Genomic DNA, 10,354 nt, shown 5'->3' on the forward strand with positions numbered 1-10,354 from the left:
TGTTTGCTGTGCAGAAGCTTTTAATCTTGATGAAGTCCCATAGTTCATTTTTGCTTTAGTTTCTCTTTCCTCTGGAGATACGTCAAGTAAGAAGTTGCTATGGCTGAGATCAAAGAAGTTGTTGCCTATTTTCTTCTCTAGGATTTTGATGGCTTCCCCTCTTACATTTAGGTATTTCATCCATTTTGAGTTTATTTTTATGTATGGTGTAAGAAAGTGCTCCAGATTCATTCTTCTGCATGTCACTGTCCAGTTTACCCAACACCCTTTGCTAAAGAGACTGTCTCTTTTCCATTGGGTATTCTTTCTTGCTTTGTCAAAGATTAGTTAGCCATATGTATGTGGGTCCGTTTCTGGGTTTTCTCTTCTGTTCCCTTGATCTATTCTATGCGTCTGTTTCTGTGTCAGTACCATACTGCCTTGATGATTACAGCTTTGTAATATAGATTGAAGTCTGGAATTGTGATGCCTCCCACTTTGGTTTTCTTTTTCAACATTACTTTAGCTATTTGTGGTCTTTTCTGGTTCCATACAAATTTTAGGATTGTTTGTTCTAGCTCTGTGAAGAATGCTGGTGTTCTTTGGTAGGGATTGCACTGAATATGTAGATTGCTTTGGGTCGGATCAACATTTCAACAATATTTGTTTTTCCAACCCATGAGAATAGAATGTTTTTCTATTTTTCTGTGTCTTCTTCAATTTCATTCATAAGCTTTCTATAGTTTTCAGTGCATAGATATTTCACCTCTTTGGTTAGGCTTACACCTAGGTATCTTATGGTTTTTGGTTCATTTATAAATGGGATCGATTCCTTGATTTCTCTTTCTGCTGCTTCATTATTGGTGTATTGAAATGCAGTAGATTTTTGTGTGTTGATTTTATATCCTGTGACTTTTAAAAGATTAAAAACAAAACAAAAAAATCAAAGGAGGCTAGATTTTAGGTGTGTTTCAGTGTCCTTGTTGAAAGAAGCTTGATAGAGAAAAAAAGGGAAAGGAAAGAAAAAATTAAAAAATTAAAAAAATGTATAATAGAATATAAAATGAAATCCGATAAAACTTTAAAAAAAAATAAAAAATAAAATAAAAGGAAATAATTTTTTCTCTTTCTGTGTCCAAGAGAAAGAAAGAAGGAAAGAAAAAAGAAAACAATTTAAGCAAAAACAGAAGCAAAGAGAATGAACAAATAAATGAACCAGCAAACAGAATGAAACCCAAATGAAGTTACATCCTGTTTCCCCTAGAACTGAAACTATGAAGCATTCTATAGTCCATACGCTAAGCAGGTGGAGGGACTGTGCTGGTCTTCTGGGGGATGTGCTTGGATTAATGGTATAATGGCTTGGTATAATGGCTCCTTTCTCCACTAAGTGTTGCTGCTTAACTTACTGCTGTGGATCTGTGTGAGTGTGAGAGGTGAAAATGGCTTCACCTAGCTCCCTAGTCTCTGGGGAAGGAACTTCTTGCTCTCACTGACCTGCATTCAAGCACCTCCCCTTTGGCTCAGGCCTCCGTCTACTCCCCACCTCTACCCTGTCCATGTCCAAGCTGTTTGCCTGTCAGGTGGCAATTCACTCCAGAGCTTTATCTCAGATGGGGTTGTGTTCCAAACCCCACACTTCAGAGATCCCTGTGGCTTGGACCCCCACTGACTCTCTGGGGGAGGGTCTCGCCGAGCAATGGCTTGCCCCAGAAAATGTTCTTATGATCATGTAGTAGCAGAGGTTCAGAGATGCCAAGTCACAACCCACAGCACGATGCCAGGTTTTGCCGCACTCTGGTTTCTTCATCCCAATACCAGCAAACGTGGCTGCTTTCCAGGGTCCGCTGGGACCTTTGCCTGTAGGGGGGCAAAGGCCCTCCAAGCAGGGGAACCGCTTCTCTCTGGCATACAGACCCCTCAGACCTCGCTGCTTGCTCCTGGGAATTCACCCTAGTTCCTCACCAGAGCACCGCCAGTCACTAACCTCTGAAACTTCAGACTCTGCACTCCACTGTTTATAGAATCCTGGTGGTATTGAATCCCTCTCCTTTCTCCCCATCGATGATTTTGGGGAAAAGATTTCTTATTTAGTCCCCTGCGAGCGTTTTCACTCTTTCTCTCCAGCTACTTTCATGGGGAGTACTTTTCTTGCGCAATCCCAGTGCGCCACAATTCCCCCCTTTCTCTTTCTCTCTGTCCTCTTTCTGTGAAAGTGGCTCCATACTTTTTGTGGCTTTTCTCTCCCCCAGTTCACCTCTCTACACCAGGTACCTGCTGAGTTCTGTGGCTCAAGTTATATGGATTGTTGCGTTAATCCTCAGATCAATTTCCTAGGAGTTGAGAATGGTTTGGTACTGATCTAGCTGCGTTTCAGGGACAAATACAAGCTCAGAGTCTCCAAGCTGCTCTGCCATATTAACTCACCATCCATTTATTTTTGAGAGAGAGAGAGAGTGGGGAGGAGGAGCAGAGAGAGAGAGAGAGAGAGAGAGAAAGAATCCCAAGCAAGCTCCACGGTGTCAGTGCAGAGCCTGATTGGGGCTCGATCTCACGAACCGTGAGATCACGATCGAAGCCCAAACCAAGAGTCGGACACTGAGCCACTAGGCACCCCAGAAAATCAGATTCTTTCAGCATTCCCGTTAGGTCTAAGATTGGACTTCTATGTCTCTCAGAATACAATGTAATAACCAGAGAGACCACTGAGACCTCAAGAGCAGGGATAACCACAGAATAGGTGGAGAGCAAGACGTGGGAAGACACAAAGTAATAAAAATGGAAAAGGAGAGAAGGACAAAGGAAGTGAACTTGGATAAGATTTATCACAACAGGAATTCAGATAGAAAATGTGGGTGGGGCCATAACTTCTGGTAGAACAGTCTGGGCTAGCATTATCTCTCCGTGATCCCCATCTGAAAATCACACCAGGGATAGGCAGTCAAGAATTTTTAAAGATGGTGAGATGAAAGGGAGCTGGTTTGGGATCCTAGAACTGGAGAACTAACACAGTGGCAGGGCACCTTGTATGCCCTTCCCACTGTACCTAAAAGAAGTCAACTACAGCTTCGTATTTCCTGACCCCCAACCTAACAATAAAAGACAAGCCAGGTAGATTCTTCTCTTGCACTGATGGATGGCTTCCCACTAACACTACCAGGCAAGTCCAGTAGGGCTAGTGAAAGGGATCTACTGGGATCCCCACTGTCAGTAAGCAGCTGAAGAAAGCACTCACCCTTCCAGACCTGAGACTCTCCTCTCCCATGCAGAGACACCACAAGGCCAGGAACGCCAGTAGGGGTGAACACACCCTAATGAGCACACTGTCCAGGCAGTTTTCTTCATTTCTGTGGCTGAAGGCTCCCTTCTTCCAGCTGGATGCACCAGGCTGGGCGGGTTGAGAACGCTCCTTCAGCCCCCCTCCTGCAGCACTAGGAGAGACCACGAGAGCCCCTGTGGTACCAGATAAACCAAGACCAAAACAACCCTGACTCTGAAAATTGTCACTGGAACCACAGAACTCAAAAGTGGGCCAGAGTGTGCATGCTACATCTAAAGAAGCTGACTCCCTACTAAAATAAGGACGTATAGCTCCCAGAGTCTCCAAATGTAATGGTCAAAATAGAGAATCATGTTCCTTAGTATTGACCCAAAGAAACTGGAATCTTACATCCGCATAAAAACCTGCACAAGGATGTCAGCAGCCTTATTCATAATTGCCAAAATTGGGAAGCAATCAAGATGTCCTTCAGTGGCTCAGTGGTTAAACAAACTACGGAACATTCAGACAAGGCAGCATTATTCACAGCTATGAAGAAATAAGCTATCAGTGCATGAAAATACTTGGAGGAAACTTAAGTGCGCATTACTAAGTGAAAGAAATCAATTTGAAAAAGTTTATGATCCCAACTATATGACTTTCTGGAAAAAGCAAAACCATGGAGACAATAAAAAGGTCAGTGGTTATGGTAGTGGGGGGCTAGAAGGTGATAAATTAGCAGAGCAAAGAGGTTTGCCCTATTATTGTGGTTGAGATGTGTTTGCCTTCAGTCTAGTTGTCTGCAATGGCTCTCTTGGCCTGTTATAGGCAGGGTTTGGTCTCCATGATGTTAAAGGGCCAGTCTTAGGCCACCTTGGGCTTGAGTTGGGTCAGACCAGATAGACGCCCGGTCTCAGCCCACTGCTGGGGCTAGAGTCATACTTACGTGTGTGGTTATCTTACCCTCTCCCCAGGACAAGTCACTGTGGAGTGGTGCTGGCCATTGTTGGGGATGAGACCTGCATCCACTTTAGAGGGACTCTGCTGAATGAGGATGGTTGGAGGGTGTAGTCTGCAGGAGAATGTGGGGGCAGGGTGCACCGTTAGCAAAGCTAGGTGGAGAGTCTTTGGGCTGATTCCCACAGGTGTCCATGTATCTAGGCTAGTGGGCCGAGGAGAGAGATGGCACCAGCCAGATGGCACTTCTTAGGGAAGTGTCCCAAAGATATCTGCCCCTCCTGTACATGCTCTGAGGCCAGGAAATAAGTCTGCCTTACTGCATACCCCATATGCTATGCTTTTCAAAACTGCTGCTCTTATGCTCTATCTGTATAGATGGGGTTGTTTCTTATGCTTTTTTTTTTTTTAAGAGTTGGAACTCAGTTTCCCTGTCACCCTCAAGCTCCCTCAGAACCAAACCTACTAACTGTTAGAGTTTCCGGTGTTAAGCCCTGCTGATTATAAAAACGTGTGAAGTTAAGCCCCTGTGATTTTCTTTCTTTCTTTTTTTTTTTTTTTAATTTTTTTAACGTTTATTTTTGAGACAGAGAGAGACAGAGCATGAACAGGGGAGGGGCAGAGAGAGAGGGAGACACAGAATCCAAAGCAGGCTCCAGGCTCTGAGCTGTCAGCACAGAGCCTGATGCGGGGCTCGAACTCACGGACCGCGAGATCATGACCTGAGCCGAAGTCGGACGCTTAACCGACTGAGCCACCCAGGCGCCCCAGCCCTTGTGATTTTCAAAGGCAGACATGATGGGGATTCATCTTCTCAGTGCAAGTCCCCCTTGTCTGGTGTCCCCGGCGTGGGTCTCTTCCTCTCCCTTCTCCATGCCTATGGTGTACCTCCCTATTGCGATGAGCCTTGCAGGTTAGTTTGGTTCCCAGCCTGTCTCCAGGCCATCTTTCCAGTTTTGATGTGGCCTCCTCTCTATGATTAAGAGTGGAGAGGGGCGCCTGGGTAGCTCAGTCAGTTGTGCATCCAACTTCTGCTCAGGTCATGATCTTGCAGTCCGTGAGTTCGAGCCCCATGTCAGACTTTGTGCTGACAGCTCAGAGCCTGGAGCCTGCTTCAGATTCTGTGTCTCCCTCTCTCTCTGTCCTTCCCCTGCTCGCATTCTGTCTCTTTCTCTCTCTCTCTCAAAAATAAATAAACATAAAAAAATTAAAAAGAGTCTGTTCAGCAAGTTTGGGATCATTTTCTAGGTGAGCTACACTAATGTGTGTGTTATTTAGGTGTACCAATGGGACCAGGTGAGCTCAGGATTCTCCTACTCCACCAGTCTTTCTGGAAGTCACAATATTTTCATTTTTTTTAATGTTTTTTTTTTTTTTTGAGACAGAGACAGAGCATGAGAGGGGGAGCATGAGACAGAGCATGTTTTTTGAGATAGAGCGAGAGGGAGACACAGAATCCGAAGCAGGTTCCAGGCCCTGAGCTGTCAGCACAGAGCCCGACGTGGGGCTCGAACTCATAAGCTGCAAGGTCATGGCCTGAGCCTGAAGTTGGACGCTTAACTGACTGGAAGTCACGATATTTTAAACTCTGTTGCTCATTAAACCCTGGTCTTTGTTCTTAGTGACCCCCGGAAGTTTCAGGTATGCCAAGCTCCATCAGAATTAGCATCTTCTTGGCCTCATTAGCTTTCTGAGGCAGGCAAGTTAGACATTGATGGTAACATCTCAAAGCGAGCAGGCAAAGTGGTCATGTGATTTGTGTGGTCCAACTCCTTTTAATGGAAAGCTGACGTGGGGCTTGATCCCACAAACCATGAGACCGTGACCTGAGCTGAAACCAAGAATCTGAGGCTTAACCAACCGAGTCACCCAGGTGTGCCTAAAAACGTGTAATTAAAAAAAAAAAAAATGAAAGCTATATTGGACGAGACAAAAACTACGCCACCTCTTTTATGCACAAAGGGTCAGGTCCGCTACATAATTTGCACGGTCACGTGCAAAATAAAAGCGTGGAGTGTCTTGTTTAGATATTAGTAATAAGTTGAAGGCATTGAAGGTAGCATATTAAACTGAGTATAAAGCCCCTTTGAGCATGGAGATCGGCTCCTGGACAGACTGGATGTCCATGTACCTGGTCCTGCACAGAGTCATTTTTCTCCCCAGTTACAATTCATCATTAACTGCTCATGTTCAGTGTTTTTGCTTCTTGAAGAGGGTGCTTTCTTTACTGAGCTACTTAGCAATAGTCGCTTTGTCTGGAAGGCTTCCCTCATTTTTCTCAGATTCTTTTCATGATGCACTAGGATGAAACACACCATTTCTCTTACCCTCCCCCGGCTTTTTCTAATATTTATTTTTGAGAGGGAGGTGGGAAGGGTAGAGAGAGAGGGAGACAGAGAATCCAAAGCAGGTTCCAGGCTCCGAGCCGTCGGCGCAGAGCTCGACACAGGGCTTAAACTCACAAACCATGAGATCGTGACCTGAGCTGAAGTTGGACGCTCAACTGACTGAGCCACCCAGGCGCCCCCCCCCCCCCCCCCCCGCCATGACTCTTACCCTTGAAGAAACATTGATGTTCAGAATATTCTAACCCAGGCATGAGCCAATCAGAGTAATCTATGGCCAGTGGTCCACTTGGGGAAAATGGCTTTATCTGAACCCGGCAGAAAAAAGGTTGTCGGTATTCTCCAGACCAAAGCTTCAGCAGGAAGATGTTAGATACTAAAGTTCATAATGTTTCCTGAAGCAGGTATAAATTAATAGTTATTGGATACTAAGTATTAAGCTGAAGTTTATTGGACACCTTTACCTAAATCATAGATTTCGTTTTTCAGAGCAAGCCTGTCACCATATAGATCTTGCGGATGAGAGAATTTAGTTAATGTGCTGTAATAATTTGTGAAATAATGAATTACCACACATTGTGGTTTAAAAACAATATGAATTATTATCTTATAGTTATGGAGGTCAGAGTTTCAAAATGGATCTTAATAGGCAAAAGTCAGGGTGTTGGTAGAGCTTTGTTCTCTTTGGAACTCTGGGGGAGAATCGATTTCCTTGCTTTTTGCGGCTTCTAGAAGCCACTTGCATTCATTGGCTTGTGGCCTCTTGCTTCATCTTCAAAGATGGCAGCACAGCTCCTTCAAGCCTTTCTCTGGGTAACGCTGCCACCTTCCTCGAACAAAGATCCCCATGTGATTAAATTGAGCCACTCACATATTCCAGAATAATTCTCCATCTTAACAGTCTTCATTTTTAAAAAAAAAAAAATTTTTAACATTTATTTATTTTTGAGACAGAGAGAGACAGAGCATGAATGGGGGAGGGTCAGAGAGAGAGGGAGACACAGAATCCGAAACAGGCTCCAGGCTCTGAGCTGTCAGCACAGAGCCTGACGTGGGGCTTGAACTCACGGACCGCGAGATCACGACCTGAACCGAAGTCAGATGCTTAACCGACTGAGCCACCCAGGCGCCCCAACAGTCTTCATTTTTAAAAATTTTTTTAATTTTTCAAAAATCTAATTATTTAAATTCAAGTTAGTTGACATATAATGTTGTATTGGTTTCAAGGGTAGAACCCAGCGGTTCATCACTTCCATATAGCACCCAGTGCTCATCCCAACAAGTGCCCTCCTTAATACCCATCACCCATTTAGGCCATTCCCCATGCACCTTCCCTCCAGCAAGTCTAGGTTTATTCTCTATAGTTAAGTCTCTTATGGTTTGCTTCCCTCTTTTTTTCCCTTCCCCTATGTTCATCTAATTTGTTTCATAAGTTCCACATATGAGTGAAATCATATGATGTTTGTCTTTCTCTGACTGGCTCATTTTGCTTAGCATAATACCTTCTAGTTCTATCCACATTGTTGCAAATGGCAAGATTTCATTCTTTTTGACCATTGAGTAATATTTCATTGTATATATGGACCACACTTCTGGATTCTTAACCACATCTTCAAAGATCTTTTTTGGTTTTTAATTTAGTTTTATTTTTTTAAATGTTTATTTATTTTTGAGAGAGAGAGAGAGAGAGAGACAAAGTGCCAGCAGGGGAGGGGCAGAGAAAGAGGGAGACACAGAATCTGAAACAGGCTTCAGGCTCTGAGCTGTCAGCACAGAACCCGATGTGGGGCTCGAACCCATGAACTGTGAGATCATGACCTGAGCTGCAGTCAGATGCTTAACTGACTGAGCCACCCAGGTGCCTCAACTTTCTTTATTTTAAATAAAAAAATTATTTAGAGGGAGAGAGAGTGTGAATAGGGCAGAGGGGCAGAGGGAGAGAGAGAGAGAAAGAGAGAGAGAGAGAGAGAGAGAGAGAGAGAGAGAGAGAGAGAGAGAATCTCAAGCAGGCTCCATGCTCAACATGGAGACCCATGAGGGCCATGATCCCATAGCCTTGGATCATGAGCTGAACTGAAGTCAAAAGTTGGATGCTTAATTGACTGAGCCATCCGGACACCCCTCTTAAAGACATTTTTAAATTTTTTTCCATGTAAGGTAACATATCCACAGGCTTGGAGATTAGGACGGGGAATCTTTGAGGGGCCAATATTCTGCCTACCATATACACGTAAAGTTAAACAACTACCAGGCTATAAGACTTGTGTTTGAGTTGAGAGTATTTTGCTCCAAAGGCCATGTTCTTTCACACAATCTTTTATGTTTCCTCACATTGAATACATCTGTCATCCATTCTGTTGTCAAAACCAGAAAGGCCAAGAAAAGTGGGGCAGAGGTAAAGTAGGACTAAATACTTTTCATGAGGTTTTGCTCTTTCCTATAGTTTCTTATCAGTGAGCTGTTCCAACAAAACAAAATCTGTTAAAATTAATTTTACATTAGTCACTTGAGAGAGTCCCTTCTATTGAGTAGTGACGGGAACCTTGAAGGGCTTTTTCGCCACAGCCAGACAGTCACTCATCTGTGCCTTTTAAATATAGGCCTCATTTTAAAAAATCCTGTTTGGGAAAAGAAAAAAAAAATTCTTTTTTCTAAGTGAAATTTGAAATAACTGTCTGGGTACTCTGTCTTTTCACCGTGTAAAAACATGCCAGTATATCGTGTATAGGGTGACACCTGTTAGACACAGAATTTCATAAGAAGAGTGAACAGAATCCTAGGGCTTATAAGTCATGAAATTCACACAGTTTAATATAGAGCCCTTGTATTTTAGAAATGTAGTTTTTCATGTAGCTAACACATCATCAGGACTGTATGCACTAGTTTTCCGTTTCTTTTGCTCATTAAGAGGAGCTGTTTCAGGAACAGAAACTGAGACGGTTTTTTGTGGCTTTTTGACTAACAAGGTCAACATTTGACCTTTACTGACTATGGAGGGTCTTAGTTTCAAACTAGTTCCTCAGACAGATCATTTAATCATGGCATCTATCAGTAACTTAATGTAGACAAATGCCTTTGCCCTTAACTTGAGGAGCTCATTTGGAAATAAAAGTAATAATGTCAGCCCCGTTATTTAGCGGCACCAGTTAAATGAGAACACGTGTGTAAATCTTTTCTGCGTGTTCCTAGATCATGGTAAAGGGTAATAAACTGTAGGTTTTTGTTATCATGCCATGATAATAATAGTAAAACTGATGTTTTTAATTGTGCCACCTATGTAGGAACTCCAGTATAGTGTGAAACCTATCAAAGTTTACTTTCTGTCCCCTTTGACGACAAAATCGTGAAAAAATACAAAAAGGGCCAGCTTGACAATTCATATTTACTCTGCCGATGGTATTACAAGCTGAGAGACCCCAAGCTTACACTGAGAACCAGAAGGGGCCGATTAAAAAAAAAAAAAACAAAAAACAAACCAGAAACACCTCTTTGAGGGCATTGGAGCAAACGTCTTTTAAGGTATTGGAGAGTTTTCAGGGTTAACTGGAAGACCAGCAAAGATTCTGGATTTAAAAAAAATTTTTTTAAAGGGAGAATGAACTCTTGAGAATAGGTTTTAATTGGAGATTAGGATTGCCCTTGCTTTTTTATGTGCGTCATATTTACTGCCCCTGAGAATCACCTCCTCCATCCTCACAGCAATACTTCTGGTAATGCTCAAGCATTAACAAATTTGACTGTTCCCGTGACCGAGTTTTAAAGAAATTTTTGCAGAAAAAAAAAGAAAGAAAAGAAAAGAAATTTTTGCTAAGCA

Source organism: Panthera leo, chromosome B4 (assembly GCF_018350215.1).
Source record: "Panthera leo isolate Ple1 chromosome B4, P.leo_Ple1_pat1.1, whole genome shotgun sequence".
Lineage (NCBI taxonomy): Eukaryota > Metazoa > Chordata > Mammalia > Carnivora > Felidae > Panthera > Panthera leo.